At 44.1% G+C, this 17,027-nt stretch overlaps 1 long non-coding RNA gene across 1 annotated transcript in view; it reads right to left on the minus strand.

Annotated features, from left to right (window-relative positions):
• Nucleotides 1–6,604: 6,604 nt before the first annotated feature.
• The window catches only part of LOC307181435, a 2,786,049-nt gene continuing 2,775,626 nt past the window's right edge, over nucleotides 6,605–17,027 (minus strand). Inside the window, exon 6 of the long non-coding RNA XR_013826763.1 lies at nucleotides 6,605–6,689. This is a non-coding gene — a long non-coding RNA (uncharacterized lncRNA). The remainder of the gene's footprint in view (nucleotides 6,690–17,027) is intronic.

The following is a 17,027-nucleotide window of genomic DNA, read 5'->3' on the forward strand; positions in this document are numbered from 1 at the left end:
GGCAGGACAGGCCATGGAGAACTGGGAGCCTTGTTATGCTGATGGGCGGGATGTAAATTGCCAACAGACACTCGGGAGAAGTGTATGGTGTTTCCTGAAACATCTAAAAAACAAAGCAACAGAGCCTAGGGCACTTCCACTTATGGTCCTATAGCTTAGGGAAATTAAAATCAAAAAGACACAGCCACCCCAAAGTTTGGGACGCCTCCGTTTACAAGAACCTCGTTTACCGTACAAGTTCAATATCACAGAAAGTGAAAAATGGATAAAGAACTTGTGGTACTTACGTACAATGCAGTATCACTCAGCAATGAAATCTATGTCATCAGGCCCGTAGCAGCATAATGAGTGGATTCAGGTACGATGATTCTAACTGAAATAAGTCACACAGAAAAAGAAACATCATAAGATATCAGTAATACACGGAATGTAAACTTGGCTACACAGGAACTGAATTACAGAAGAGAACAGGGTCTCAAATTTAGAAAACCAACTTATGCTTGCTTAAGGGGAAAGGTGAGTTGGGGTGCTGCATAAAACCAGAGATTGAAATGAGCACAGATAAAGTTCCTTAAGCCAAATATGGAATAGACAAGAGCTACTCCTTGCTCAATGAAATGGACTCAACACCGCATATTAAACGCCTAAGAATGTACCTGACTAGTAAGTATCTTAAAACCTATGGATTGCTATGTCTCCGAAGGGGAATCAAGCATGTGTACAGGGGCATAAACGCAGCAGTGATAGGATTGGAGAGGTTCGGTGAGCAAATGAAGACCCTTTGAAGTCATATTGCATGGTACCCATTCCACGGGTTTCAACTACCCAGGTTTTAGGTATTCTTCCTTCAGCTAAAACATGCATGTGGAACCCAGAGTATGATCAACCATGTGATCGGGAGACGTGTTCAAATATGTCTCAGTTTTCGTACCCTGGTACTCGGGTGCAACATTCCAGACGCTTTACTAACACTCTCCCCACTTGGAGAGTCAGCACCTTTAACCTCCTGTTTGGCCCAGTTTGCAATTTCTGCGGAAGATGAACAGGAATAGCGAGAACCAATGAGAGACTAGCTGGAGGTGTCTGGACGGGCAAATGTAACTCTCATTTCCCACCAGGAAGAGGAATTAACCAAAGGCTCAGCATGCCGTGCCGGAACCAGATTAGGGCCTGAAGCCATCCTGCGGTGTTGCGGCCAGCTCACAAGAAAGCGAGTTGAAGAAAGGAGCTCAGGGGCACTGTAATTCACAAACCTGCAGAGTTATAAATGACAGCTATCGTCCAAAAATAGACTGAAGTAAGGCTGCCAAGAGGACTTGAAAGCGGGGCAGAATTGCAGGAAACCGATTTCAGGAGGTAGACTGGAATTGCATTGAAAGCATAGGAAAAGAGGCAGAACGTCCACAATGATGCACTTGGCCAAAAAGGGCGTATGCGTTTTTTCCTGAATATATTCAGGAAAAAACGCATACGCCCTTTTTGGCCAACCAAGCAAGCTTGCAAAGGAAATCTGCACTACAGTGAAGTTTCACTTCCCCCCGGTCAAAAGGGCCATCTGAAAAAAGTGTAAAATCCAGAAAGGCAGGACAGGCCATGGAGAACTGGGAGCCTTGTTATGCTGATGGGCGGGATGTAAATTGCCAACAGACACTCGGGAGAAGTGTATGGTGTTCCCTGAAACATCTAAAAAACAAAGCAACAGAGCCTAGGGCACTTCCACTTATGGTCCTATAGCTTAGGGAAATTAAAATCAAAAAGACACAGCCACCCCAAAGTTTGGGACGCCTCCGTTTACCAGAACCTCGTTTACCGTACAAGTTCAATATCACAAAAAGTGAAAAATGGATAAAGAACTTGTGGTACTTACGTACAATGCAGTATCACTCAGCAATGAAATCTATGTCATCAGGCCCGTAGCAGCATAATGAGTGGATTCAGGTACGATGATTCTAACTGAAATAAGTCACACAGAAAAAGAAACATCATAAGATATCACTAATACACGGAATGTAAACTTGGCTACACAGGAACTGCATTCCAAAACAGAACAGTGTCTCAAATTTAGAAAACCAACTTATGCTTGCTTAAGGGGAAAGGTGAGTTGGGGTGCTGCATAAAACCAGAGATTGAAATGAGCACAGATAAAGTTCCTTAAGCCAAATATGGAATAGACAAGAGCTACTCCTTGCTCAATGAAATGGACTCAACACCGCATATTAAACGCCTAAGAATGTACCTGACTAGTAAGTATCTTAAAACCTATGGATTGCTATGTCTCCGAAGGGGAATCAAGCATGTGTACAGGGGCATAAACGCAGCAGTGATAGGATTGGAGAGGTTCGGTGAGCAAATGAAGACCCTTTGAAGTCATATTGCATGGTACCCATTCCACGGGTTTCAACTACCCAGGTTTTAGGTATTCTTCCTTCAGCTAAAACATGCATGTGGAACCCAGAGTATGATCAACCATGTGATCGGGAGACGTGTTCAAATATGTCTCAGTTTTCGTACCCTGGTACTCGGGTGCAACATTCCAGACGCTTTACTAACACTCTCCCCACTTGGAGAGTCAGCACCTTTAACCTCCTGTTTGGCCCAGTTTGCAATTTCTGCGGAAGATGAACAGGAATAGCGAGAACCAATGAGAGACTAGCTGGAGGTGTCTGGACGGGCAAATGTAACTCTCATTTCCCACCAGGAAGAGGAATTAACCAAAGGCTCAGCGTGCCGTGCCGGAACCAGATTAGGGCCTGAAGCCATCCTGCGGTGTTGCGGCCAGCTCACAAGAAAGCGAGTTGAAGAAAGGAGCTCAGGGGCACTGTAATTCACAAACCTGCAGAGTTATAAATGACAGCTATCGTCCAAAAATAGACTGAAGTAAGGCTGCCAAGAGGACTTGAAAGCGGGGCAGAATTGCAGGAAACCGATTTCAGGAGGTAGACTGGAATTGCATTGAAAGCTTAGGAAAAGCGGCAGAACGTCCACAATGATGCACTTGGCCAAAAAGGGCGTATGCGTTTTTTCCTGAATATATTCAGGAAAAAACGCATACGCCCTTTTTGGCCAACCAAGCAAGCTTGCAAAGGAAATCTGCACTACAGTGAAGTTTCACTTCCCCCCGGTCAAAAGGGCCATCTGAAAAAAGTGTAAAATCCAGAAAGGCAGGACAGGCCATGGAGAACTGGGAGCCTTGTTATGCTGATGGGCGGGATGTAAATTGCCAACAGACACTCGGGAGAAGTGTATGGTGTTTCCTGAAACATCTAAAAAACAAAGCAACAGAGCCTAGGGCACTTCCACTTATGGTCCTATAGCTTAGGGAAATTAAAATCAAAAAGACACAGCCACCCCAAAGTTTGGGACGCCTCCGTTTACAAGAACCTCCTTTACCGTACAAGTTCAATATCATAGAAAGTGAAAAATGGATAAAGAACTTGTGGTACTTACGTACAATGCAGTATCACTCAGCAATGAAATCTATGTCATCAGACCCGTAGCAGCATAATGAGTGGATTCAGGTACGATGATTCTAACTGAAATAAGTCACACAGAAAAAGAAACATCATAAGATATCAGTAATACACGGAATGTAAACTTGGCTACACAGGAACTGAATTACAGAAGAGAACAGGGTCTCAAATTTAGAAAACCAACTTATGCTTGCTTAAGGGGAAAGGTGAGTTGGGGTGCTGCATAAAACCAGAGATTGAAATGAGCACAGATAAAGTTCCTTAAGCCAAATATGGAATAGACAAGAGCTACTCCTTGCTCAACGAAATGGACTCAAAACCCCATATTAAACGCCTAAGAATGTACCTGACTAGTAAGTATCTTAAAACCTATGCATTGGTATGTCTCCAAAAGAGAATCAAGCGTGTGTACAGGGGCATAAACGCAGCAGTGATAGGATTGGAGAGGTTCGGTGAGCAAATGAAGACCCTTTGAAGTCATATTGCATGGTACCCATTACACGGGTCTCAACTCTCCAGGTTTAAGGTATTCTTCCTTCAGCTAAAACATGCATGTGGAACCCAGAGTATGATCAACCATGTGAACGGGAGACGTGTTCAAATATGTCTCAGTTTTCCTCCCCTGGTACTCGGGTGCAACATTCCAGACGCTTTACTTACACTCTCCCGACTTGGAGAGTCAGTCCCTTCAACCTCCTGTTTGGCCCAGTTTGCAATTTCTGCGGAAGATGAACAGGAATAGCGAGAACCAATGAGAGGCTAGCTGGAGGTGTCTGGACGGGCAAATTTAACTCTCATTTCCCACCAGGAAGAGGAATTAACCAAAGGCTCAGCATGCCGGGCCGGAACAAGATTAGGGCCTGAAGCCATCCTGCGGTGTTGCGGCCAGGTCACAAGAAAGCGAGTTGAAGAAAGGAGCTCAGGGGCACTGTAATTCACAAACCTGCAGAGTTATAAATGACAGCTATCGTCCAAAAATAGACTGAAGTAAGGCTGCCAAGAGGACTTGAAAGCGGGGCAGAATTGCAGGAAACCGATTTCAGGAGGTAGACTGGAATTGCATTGAAAGCATAGGAAAAGAGGCAGAACGTCCACAATGATGCACTTGGCCAAAAAGGGCGTATGCGTTTTTTCCTGAATATATTCAGGAAAAAACGCATACGCCCTTTTTGGCCAACCAAGCAAGCTTGCAAAGGAAATCTGCACTACAATGAAGTCTCACTTCCCCCCGGTCAAAAGGGCCATCTGAAAAAAGTGTAAAATCCAGAAAGGCAGGACAGGCCATGGAGAACTGGGAGCCTTGTTATGCTGATGGGCGGGATGTAAATTGCCAACAGACACTCGGGAGAAATGTATGGTGTTTCCTGAAACATCTAAAAAACAAAGCAACAGAGCCTAGGGCACTTCCACTTATGGTCCTATAGCTTAGGGAAATTAAAATCAAAAAGACACAGCCACCCCAAAGTTTGGGACGCCTCCGTTTACAAGAACCTCGTTTACCGTACAAGTTCAATATCACAGAAAGTGAAAAATGGATAAAGAACTTGTGGTACTTACGTACAATGCAGTATCACTCAGCAATGAAATCTATGTCATCAGGCCCGTAGCAGCATAATGAGTGGATTCAGGTACGATGATTCTAACTGAAATAAGTCACACAGAAAAAGAAACATCATAAGATATCACTAATACACGGAATGTAAACTTGGCTACACAGGAACTGCATTCCAAAACAGAACAGGGTCTCAAATTTAGAAAACCAACTTATGCTTGCTTAAGGGGAAAGGTGAGTTGGGGTGCTGCATAAAACCAGAGATTGAAATGAGCACAGATAAAGTTCCTTAAGCCAAATATGGAATAGACAAGAGCTACTCCTTGCTCAATGAAATGGACTCAACACCGCATATTAAACGCCTAAGAATGTACCTGACTAGTAAGTATCTTAAAACCTATGGATTGCTATGTCTCCGAAGGGGAATCAAGCATGTGTACAGGGGCATAAACGCAGCAGTGATAGGATTGGAGAGGTTCGGTGAGCAAATGAAGACCCTTTGAAGTCATATTGCATGGTACCCATTCCACGGGTTTCAACTACCCAGGTTTTAGGTATTCTTCCTTCAGCTAAAACATGCATGTGGAACCCAGAGTATGATCAACCATGTGATCGGGAGACGTGTTCAAATATGTCTCAGTTTTCGTACCCTGGTACTCGGGTGCAACATTCCAGACGCTTTACTAACACTCTCCCCACTTGGAGAGTCAGCACCTTTAACCTCCTGTTTGGCCCAGTTTGCAATTTCTGCGGAAGATGAACAGGAATAGAGAGAACCAATGAGAGACTAGATGGAGGTGTCTGGACGGGCAAATTTAACTCTCATTTCCCACCAGGAAGAGGAATTAACCAAAGGCTCAGCGTGCCGTGCCAGAACCAGATTAGGGCCTGAAGCCATCCTGCGGTGTTGCGGCCAGCTCACAAGAAAGCGAGTTGAAGAAAGGAGCTCAGGGGCACTGTAATTCACAAACCTGCAGAGTTATAAATAACAGCTATCGTCCAAAAATAGACTGAAGTAAGGCTGCCAAGAGGACTTGAAAGTGGGGCAGAATTGCAAGAAACCGATTTCAGGAGGTAGACAGGAATTGCATTGAAAGCATAGGAAAAGAGGCAGAACGTCCACAATGATGCACTTGGCCAAAAAGGGCGTATGCGTTTTTTCCTGAATATATTCAGGAAAAAACGCATACGCCCTTTTTGGCCAACCAAGCAAGCTTGCAAAGGAAACCTGCACTACAATGAAGTTTCACTTCCCCCCAGTCAAAAGGGCCATCTGAAAAAAGTGTAAAATCCAGAAAGGCAGGACAGGCCATGGAGAACTGGGAGCCTTGTTATGCTAATGGGCGGGATGTAAATTGCCAACAGACACTGGGGAGAAGTGTATGGTGTTTCCTGAAACATCTAAAAAACAAAGCAACAGAGCCTAGGGCACTTCCACTTATGGTCCTATAGCTTAGGGAAATTAAAATCAAAAAGACACAGCCACCCCAAAGTTTGGGACGCCTCCGATTACAAGAACCTCGTTTACCGTACAAGTTCAATATCACAGAAAGTGAAAAATGGATAAAGAACTTGTGGTACTTACGTACAGTGCAGTATCACTCAGCAATGAAATCTATGTCATCAGGCCCGTAGCAGCATAATGAGTGGATTCAGGTACGATGATTCTAACTGAAATAAGTCACACAGAAAAAGAAACATCATAAGATATCAGTAATACACGGAATGTAAACTTGGCTACACAGGAACTGCATTCGAAAACAGAACAGGGTCTCAAATTTAGAAAACCAACTTATGCTTGCTTAAGGGGAAAGGTGAGTTGGGGTGCTGCATAAAACCAGAGATTGAAATGAGCACAGATAAAGTTCCTTAAGCCAAATATGGAATAGACAAGAGCTACTCCTTGCTCAATGAAATGGACTCAACACCGCATATTAAACGCCTAAGAATGTACCTGACTAGTAAGTATCTTAAAACCTATGGATTGCTATGTCTCCGAAGGGGAATCAAGCATGTGTACAGGGGCATAAACGCAGCAGTGATAGGATTGGAGAGGTTCGGTGAGCAAATGAAGACCCTTTGAAGTCATATTGCATGGTACCCATTCCACGGGTTTCAACTACCCAGGTTTTAGGTATTCTTCCTTCAGCTAAAACATGCATGTGGAACCCAGAGTATGATCAACCATGTGATCGGGAGACGTGTTCAAATATGTCTCAGTTTTCGTACCCTGGTACTCGGGTGCAACATTCCAGACGCTTTACTAACACTCTCCCCACTTGGAGAGTCAGCACCTTTAACCTCCTGTTTGGCCCAGTTTGCAATTTCTGCGGAAGATGAACAGGAATAGCGAGAACCAATGAGAGACTAGCTGGAGGTGTCTGGACGGGCAAATGTAACTCTCATTTCCCACCAGGAAGAGGAATTAACCAAAGGCTCAGCGTGCCGTGCCGGAACCAGATTAGGGCCTGAAGCCATCCTGCGGTGTTGCGGCCAGCTCACAAGAAAGCGAGTTGAAGAAAGGAGCTCAGGGGCACTGTAATTCACAAACCTGCAGAGTTATAAATGACAGCTATCGTCCAAAAATAGACTGAAGTAAGGCTGCCAAGAGGACTTGAAAGCGGGGCAGAATTGCAGGAAACCGATTTCAGGAGGTAGACTGGAATTGCATTGAAAGCATAGGAAAAGCGGCAGAACGTCCACAATGATGCACTTGGCCAAAAAGGGCGTATGCGTTTTTTCCTGAATATATTCAGGAAAAAACGCATACGCCCTTTTTGGCCAACCAAGCAAGCTTGCAAAGGAAATCTGCACTACAGTGAAGTTTCACTTCCCCCCGGTCAAAAGGGCCATCTGAAAAAAGTGTAAAATCCAGAAAGGCAGGACAGGCCATGGAGAACTGGGAGCCTTGTTATGCTGATGGGCGGGATGTAAATTGCCAACAGACACTCGGGAGAAGTGTATGGTGTTTCCTGAAACATCTAAAAAACAAAGCAACAGAGCCTAGGGCACTTCCACTTATGGTCCTATAGCTTAGGGAAATTAAAATCAAAAAGACACAGCCACCCCAAAGTTTGGGACGCCTCCGTTTACAAGAACCTCCTTTACCGTACAAGTTCAATATCATAGAAAGTGAAAAATGGATAAAGAACTTGTGGTACTTACGTACAATGCAGTATCACTCAGCAATGAAATCTATGTCATCAGACCCGTAGCAGCATAATGAGTGGATTCAGGTACGATGATTCTAACTGAAATAAGTCACACAGAAAAAGAAACATCATAAGATATCAGTAATACACGGAATGTAAACTTGGCTACACAGGAACTGAATTACAGAACAGAACAGGGTCTCAAATTTAGAAAACCTACTTATGCTTGCTTAAGGGGAAAGGTGAGTTGGGGTGCTGCATAAAACCAGAGATTGAAATGAGCACAGATAAAGTTCCTTAAACCAAATATGGAATAGACAAGAGCTACTCCTTGCTCAACGAAATGGACTCAAAACCCCATATTAAACGCCTAAGAATGTACCTGACTAGTAAGTATCTTAAAACCTATGCATTGGTATGTCTCCAAAAGAGAATCAAGCGTGTGTACAGGGACATAAACGCAGCAGTGATAGGATTGGAGAGGTTCGGTGATCAAATGAAGACCCTTTGAAGTCATATTGCATGGTACCCATTACACGGGTCTCAACTCTCCAGGTTTAAGGTATTCTTCCTTCAGCTAAAACATGCATGTGGAACCCAGAGTATGATCAACCATGTGAACGGGAGACGTGTTCAAATATGTCTCAGTTTTCGTACCCTGGTACTCGGGTACAACATTCCAGACGCTTTACTTACACTCTCCCGACTTGGAGAGTCAGTCCCTTTAACCTCCTGTTTGGCCCAGTTTGCAATTTCTGCGGAAGATGAACAGGAATAGCGAGAACCAATGAGAGGCTAGCTGGAGGTGTCTGGACGGGCAAATTTAACTCTCATTTCCCACCAGGAAGAGGAATTAACCAAAGGCTCAGCATGCCGGGCCGGAACAAGATTAGGGCCTGAAGCCATCCTGCGGTGTTGCGGCCAGGTCACAAAAAAGCGAGTTGAAGAAAGGAGCTCAGGGGCACTGTAATTCACAAACCTGCAGAGTTATAAATGACAGCTATCGTCCAAAAATAGACTGAAGTAAGGCTGCCAAGAGGACTTGAAAGCGGGGCAGAATTGCAGGAAACCGATTTCAGGAGGTAGACTGGAATTGCATTGAATGCGTAGGAAAAGAGGCAGAACGTCCACAATGATGCACTTGGCCAAAAAGGGCGTATGCGTTTTATCCTGAATATATTCAGGAAAAAACGCATACGCCCTTTTTGGCCAACCAAGCAAGCTTGCAAAGGAAATCTGCACTACAATGAAGTCTCACTTCCCCCCGGTCAAAAGGGCCATCTGAAAAAAGTGTAAAATCCAGAAAGGCAGGACAGGCCATGGAGAACTGGGAGCCTTGTTATGCTGATGGGCGGGATGTAAATTGCCAACAGACACTCGGGAGAAATGTATGGTGTTTCCTGAAACATCTAAAAAACAAAGCAACAGAGCCTAGGGCACTTCCACTTATGGTCCTATAGCTTAGGGAAATTAAAATCAAAAAGACACAGCCACCCCAAAGTTTGGGACGCCTCCGTTTACAAGAACCTCGTTTACCGTACAAGTTCAATATCACAGAAAGTGAAAAATGGATAAAGAACTTGTGGTACTTACGTACAATGCAGTATCACTCAGCAATGAAATCTATGTCATCAGGCCCGTAGCAGCATAATGAGTGGATTCAGGTACGATGATTCTAACTGAAATAAGTCACACAGAAAAAGAAACATCATAAGATATCACTAATACACGGAATGTAAACTTGGCTACACAGGAACTGCATTCGAAAACAGAACAGGGTCTCAAATTTAGAAAACCAACTTATGCTTGCTTAAGGGGAAAGGTGAGTTGGGGTGCTGCATAAAACCAGAGATTGAAATGAGCACAGATAAAGTTCCTTAAGCCAAATATGGAATAGACAAGAGCTACTCCTTGCTCAATGAAATGGACTCAACACCGCATATTAAACGCCTAAGAATGTACCTGACTAGTAAGTATCTTAAAACCTATGGATTGCTATGTCTCCGAAGGGGAATCAAGCATGTGTACAGGGGCATAAACGCAGCAGTGATAGGATTGGAGAGGTTCGGTGAGCAAATGAAGACCCTTTGAAGTCATATTGCATGGTACCCATTCCACGGGTTTCAACTACCCAGGTTTTAGGTATTCTTCCTTCAGCTAAAACATGCATGTGGAACCCAGAGTATGATCAACCATGTGATCGGGAGACGTGTTCAAATATGTCTCAGTTTTCGTACCCTGGTACTCGGGTGCAACATTCCAGACGCTTTACTAACACTCTCCCCACTTGGAGAGTCAGTCCCTTTAACCTCCTGTTTGGCCCAGTTAGCAATTTCTGCGGAAGATGAACAGGAATAGCGAGAACCAATGAGAGACTAGCTGGAGGTGTCTGGACGGGCAAATTTAACTCTCATTTCCCACCAGGAAGAGGAATTAACCAAAGGCTCAGCGTGCCGTGCCGGAACCAGATTAGGGCCTGAAGCCATCCTGCGGTGTTGCGGCCAGCTCACAAGAAAGCGAGTTGAAGAAAGGAGCTCAGGGGCACTGTAATTCACAAACCTGCAGAGTTATAAATGACAGCTATCGTCCAAAAATAGACTGAAGTAAGGCTGCCAAGAGGACTTGAAAGCGGGGCAGAATTGCAGGAAACCGATTTCAGGAGGTAGACTGGAATTGCATTGAAAGCATAGGAAAAGAGGCAGAACGTCCACAATGATGCACTTGGCCAAAAAGGGCGTATGCGTTTTTTCCTGAATATATTCAGGAAAAAACGCATACGCCCTTTTTGGCCAACCAAGCAAGCTTGCAAAGGAAATCTGCACTACAGTGAAGTTTCACTTCCCCCCGGTCAAAAGGGCCATCTGAAAAAAGTGTAAAATCCAGAAAGGCAGGACAGGCCATGGAGAACTGGGAGCCTTGTTATGCTGATGGGCGGGATGTAAATTGCCAACAGACACTCTGGAGAAGTGTATGGTGTTTCCTGAAACATCTAAAAAACAAAGCAACAGAGCCTAGGGCACTTCCACTTATGGTCCTATAGCTTAGGGAAATTAAAATCAAAAAGACACAGCCACCCCAAAGTTTGGGACGCCTCCGTTTTCAAGAACCTCATTTACCGTACAAGTTCAATATCACAGAAAGTGAAAAATGGATAAAGAACTTGTGGTACTTACGTACAATGCAGTATCACTCAGCAATGAAATCTATGTCATCAGGCCCATAGCAGCATAATGAGTGGATTCAGGTACGATGATTCTAACTGAAATAAGTCACACAGAAAAAGAAACATCATAAGATATCAGTAATACACGGAATGTAAACTTGGCTACACAGGAACTGCATTCCAAAACAGAACAGGGTCTCAAATTTAGAAAACCAACTTATGCTTGCTTAAGGGGAAAGGTGAGTTGGGGTGCTGCATAAAACCAGAGATTGAAATGAGCACAGATAAAGTTCCTTAAGCCAAATATGGAATAGACAAGAGCTACTCCTTGTTCAACGAAATGGACTCAACACCGCATATTAAACGCCTAAGAATGTACCTGACTAGTAAGTATCTTAAAACCTATGGATTGCTATGTCTCCGAAGGGGAATCAAGCATGTGTACAGGGGCATAAACGCAGCAGTGATAGGATTGGAGAGGTTCGGTGAGCAAATGAAGACCCTTTGAAGTCATATTGCATGGTACCCATTACACGGGTCTCAACTACCCAGGTTTAAGGTATTCTTCCTTCAGCTAAAACATGCATGTGGAACCCAGAGTATGATCAACCATGTGAATGGGAGACGTGTTCAAATATGTCTCAGTTTTCGTACCCTGGTACTCGGGTGCAACATTCCAGACGCTTTACTAACACTCTCCCGACTTGGAGAGTCAGTCCCTTTAACCTCCTGTTTGGCCCAGTTTGCAATTTCTGCGGAAGATGAACAGGAATAGCGAGAACCAATGAGAGGCTAGCTGGAGCTGTCTGGACAGGCAAATTTAACTCTCATTTCCCACCAGGAAGAGGAATTAACCAAAGGCTCAGCATGCCGGGCCAGAACAAGATTAGGGCCTGAAGCCATCCTGCGGTGTTGCGGCCAGGTCACAAGAAAGCGAGTTGAAGAAAGGAGCTCAGGGGCACTGTAATTCACAAACCTGCAGAGTTATAAATGACAGCTATCGTCCAAAAATAGACTGAAGTAAGGCTGCCAAGAGGACTTGAAAGTGGGGCAGAATTGCAGGAAACCGATTTCAGGAGGTAGACTGGAATTGCATTGAAAGCATAGGAAAAGAGGCAGAACGTCCACAATGATGCACTTGGCCAAAAAGGGCGTATGCGTTTTTTCCTGAATATATTCAGGAAAAAACGCATACGCCCTTTTTGGCCAACCAAGCAAGCTTGCAAAGGAAATCTGCACTACAATGAAGTCTCACTTCTCCCCGGTCAAAAGGGCCATCTGAAAAAAGTGTAAAATCCAGAAAGGCAACAGGCCATTTAGAACTGGGAGCCTTGTTATGCTGATGGGCGGGATGTAAATTGCCAACAGACACTCGGGAGAAGTGTATGGTGTTTCCTGAAACATCTAAAAAACAAAGCAACAGAGCCTAGGGCACTTCCACTTATGGTCCTATAGCTTAGGGAAATTAAAATCAAAAAGACACAGCCACCCCAACGTTTGGGACGCCTCCGTTTACAAGAACCTCGTTTACCGTACAAGTTCAATATCACAGAAAGTGAAAAATGGATAAAGAACTTGTGGTACTTACGTACAATGCAGTATCACTCAGCAATGAAATCTATGTCATCAGGCCCATAGCAGCATAATGAGTGGATTCAGGTATGATGATTCTAACTGAAATAAGTCACACAGAAAAAGAAACATCATAAGATATCACTAATACACGGAATGTAAACTTGGCTACACAGGAACTGCATTCCAAAACAGAACAGGGTCTCAAATTTAGAAAACCAACTTATGCTTGCTTAAGGGGAAAGGTGAGTTGGGGTGCTGTATAAAACCAGAGATTGAAATGAGCACAGATAAAAGTCCTTAAGCCAAATATGGAATACACAAGAGCTACTCCTTGCTCAACGAAATGGACTCAACACCCCATATTAAACGCCTAAGAATGTACCTGACTAGTAAGTATCTTAAAACCTATGGATTGCTATGTCTCCAAAAGAGAATCAAGCGTGTGTACAGGGGCACAAACGCAGCAGTGATAGGATTGGAGAGGTTCGGTGAGCAAACGAAGACCCTTTGAAGTCATATTGCATGGTACCCATTACACGGGTCCCAACTCTCCAGGTTTAAGGTATTCTTTCTTCAGCTAAAACATGCATGGGGAACCCAGAGTATGATCAACCATGTGAACGGGAGACGTGTTCAAATATGTCTCAGTTTTCCTTCCCTGGTACTTGGGTGCAACATTCCAGATGCTTTACTAACACTCTCCCGACTTCGAGAGTCAGTCCCTTTAACCTCCTGTTTGGCCCAGTTTGCAATTTCTGCGGAAGATGAACAGGAATAGCGAGAACCAATGAGAGACTAGCTGGAGGTGTCTGGACGGGCAAATTTAACTCTCATTTCCCACCAGGAAGAGGAATTAACCAAAGGCTCAGCGTGCCGTGCCGGAACCAGATTAGGGCCTGAAGCCATCCTGCGGTGTTGCGGCCAGGTCACAAGAAAGCGAGTTGAAGAAAGGAGCTCAGGGGCACTGTAATTCACAAACCTGCAGAGTTATAAATGACAGCTATCATCCAAAAATAGACTGAAGTAAGGCTGCCAAGAGGACTTGAAAGCGGGGCAGAATTGCAGGAAACCGATTTCAGGAGGTAGACTGGAATTGCATTGAAAGCATAGGAAAAGTGGCAGAACGTCCACAATGATGCACTTGGCCAAAAAGGGCGTATGCGTTGTTTCCTGAATATATTCAGGAAAAAACGCATACGCCCTTTTTGGCCAACCAAGCAAGCTTGCAAAGGAAATCTGCACTACAATGAAGTCTCACTTCCCCCCGGTCAAAAGGGCCATCTGAAAAAAGGGTAAAATCCAGAAAGGCAGGACAGGCCATGGAGAACTGGGAGCCTTGTTATGCTGATGGGCGGGATGTAAATTGCCAACAACCACTCGGGAGAAGTGTATGGTGTTTCCTGAAACATCTAAAAAACAAAGCAACAGAACCTAGGGCACTTCCACTTATGGTCCTATAGCTTAGGGAAATTAAAATCAAAAAGACACAGCCACCCCAAAGTTTGGAACGGCTCTGTTTACAAGAACCTCGTTTACAGTACAAGTTCAACATCGCAGAAAGTGAAAAATGGATAAAGAAGTTGTGGTATTTACTTACAAAGCAATATCATTCAGCAATGAAATCTGTGTCATCAGGCCCTTAGCAGCACAATGAGTGGATTCAGGTATGATGATTCTAACTGAAATAAGTCACACAGAAAAAGAAACATCATAAGATATCAGTAATACACGGAATGTAAACTTGGCTACACAGGAACTGAATTACAGAACAGAACAGGGTCTCAAATTTAGAAAACCAACTTATGCTTGCTTAAGGGGAAAGGTGAGTTGGGGTGCTGCATAAAACCAGAGATTGAAATGAGCACAGATAAAGTTCCTTAAGCCAAATATGGAATAGACAAGAGCTACTCCTTGCTCAACGAAATGGACTCAACACCGCATATTAAACGCCTAAGAATGTACCTGACTAGTAAGTATCTTAAAACCTATGGATTGCTATGTCTCCGAAAGAGAATCAAGCATGTGTACAGGGGCATAAACGCAGCAGTGATAGGATTGGAGAGGTTCGGTGAGCAAATGAAGACCCTTTGAAGTCATATTGCATGGTACTCATTACACGGGTTTCAACTACCCAGGTTTTAGGTATTCTTCCTTCAGCTAAAACATGCATGTGGAACCCAGAGTATGATCAACCATGTGATCGGGAGACGTGTTCAAATATGTCTCAGTTTTCGTACCCTGATACTCGGGTGCAACATTCCAGACGCTTTACTAACACTCTCCCCACTTGGAGAGTCAGTCCCTTTAACCTCCTGTTTGGCCCAGTTTGCAATTTCTACGGAAGATGAACAGGAATAGCGAGAACCAATGAGAAACTAGCTGGAGGTGTCTGGATGGGCAAATTTAACTCTCATTTCCCACCAGGAAGAGGAAATAACCAAACGCTCAGCGTGCCGTGCCAGAACCAGATTAGAGCCTGAAGACATCCTGCGGTGCTGCGGCCAGCTCAAAAGAAAGCGAGTTGAAGAAAGGAGCTCAGGGGCACTGTAATTCACAACCTGCAGAGTTATAAATGACAGCTATCGTCCAAAAATAGACTGAAGTAAGGCTGCCAAGAGGACTTGAAAGCGGGGCAGAATTGCAGGAAACCGATTTCAGGAGGTAGACTGGAATTGCATTGAAAGCATAGGAAAAGTGGCAGAACGTCCACAATGATGCACCTGGCCAAAAAGGGCGTATGCGTTTTTTCCTGAATATATTCAGGAAAAAACGCATACGCCCTTTCTGGCCAACCAAGCAAGCTTGCAAAGGAAATCTGCACTACAATGAAGTCTCACTTCCCCCCGGTCAAAAGGGCCATCTGAAAAAAGTGTAAAAGCGGGATGTAAATTGCCAACAACCACTCGGGAGAAGTGTATGGTGTTTCCTGAAACATCTAAAAAACAAAGCAACAGAACCTAGGGCACTTCCACTTATGGTCCTATAGCTTAGGGAAATTAAAATCAAAAAGACACAGCCACCCCAAAGTTTGGAACGGCTCTGTTTACAAGAACCTCGTTTACAATACAAGTTCAACATCGCAGAAAGTGAAAAATGGATAAAGAAGTTGTGATATTTACTTACAAAGCAATATCACTCAGCAATGAAATCTGTGTCATCAGGCCCTTAGCAGCACAATGAGTGGATTCAGGTACGATGATTCTAACTGAAATAAGTCACACAGAAAAAGAAACATCATAAGATATCACTAATACACGGAATGTAAACTTGGCTACACAGGAACTGAATTACAGAACAGAACAGGGTCTCAAATTTAGAAAACCAACTTATGCTTGCTTAAGGGGAAAGGTGAGTTGGGGTGCTGCATAAAACCAGAGATTGAAATGAGCACAGATAAAGTTCCTTAAGCCAAATATGGAATAGACAAGAGCTACTCCTTGCTCAACGAAATGGACTCAACACCGCATATTAAACGCCTAAGAATGTACCTGACTAGTAAGTATCTTAAAACCTATGGATTGCTATGTCTCCGAAAGAGAATCAAGCATGTGTACAGGGGCATAAACGCAGCAGTGATAGGATTGGAGAGGTTCGGTTAGCAAATGAAGACCCTTTGAAGTCATATTGCATGGTACCCATTACACGGGTCTTAACTCTCCAGGTTTAAGGTATTCTTCCTTCAGCTAAAACCTGCATGTGGAACCCAGAGTATGATCAACCATGTGAACGGGAGACGTGTTCAAATATGTCTCAGTTTTCCTCCCCTGGTACTCGGGTGCAACATTCCAGACGCTTTACTAACACTCTCCCGACTTGGAGAGTCAGCGCCTTTAACATCCTGTTTGGCCCAGTTTGCAATTTCTGCAGAAGATGAACAGGAATAGCGAGAACCAATGAGAGACTAGCTGGAGGTGTCTGGGCGGGCAAATTTAACTCTCATTTCCCACCAGGAAAAGGAAATAACCAAAGGCTCAGCGTGCCGTGCCGGAACCAGATTAGAGCCTGAAGCCATCTTGCGGTGTTGCGGCCAGGTCACAAGAAAGCAAGTTGAAGAAAGGAGCTCAGGGGCACTGGAATTCACAAACCTGCAGAGTTATAAATGACAGCTATCGTCC

The sequence above is a fragment of the Stenella coeruleoalba genome, assembly GCF_951394435.1.
Source record: "Stenella coeruleoalba genome assembly, contig: scaffold_29, whole genome shotgun sequence".
In the NCBI taxonomy this organism is placed as follows: domain Eukaryota; kingdom Metazoa; phylum Chordata; class Mammalia; order Artiodactyla; family Delphinidae; genus Stenella; species Stenella coeruleoalba.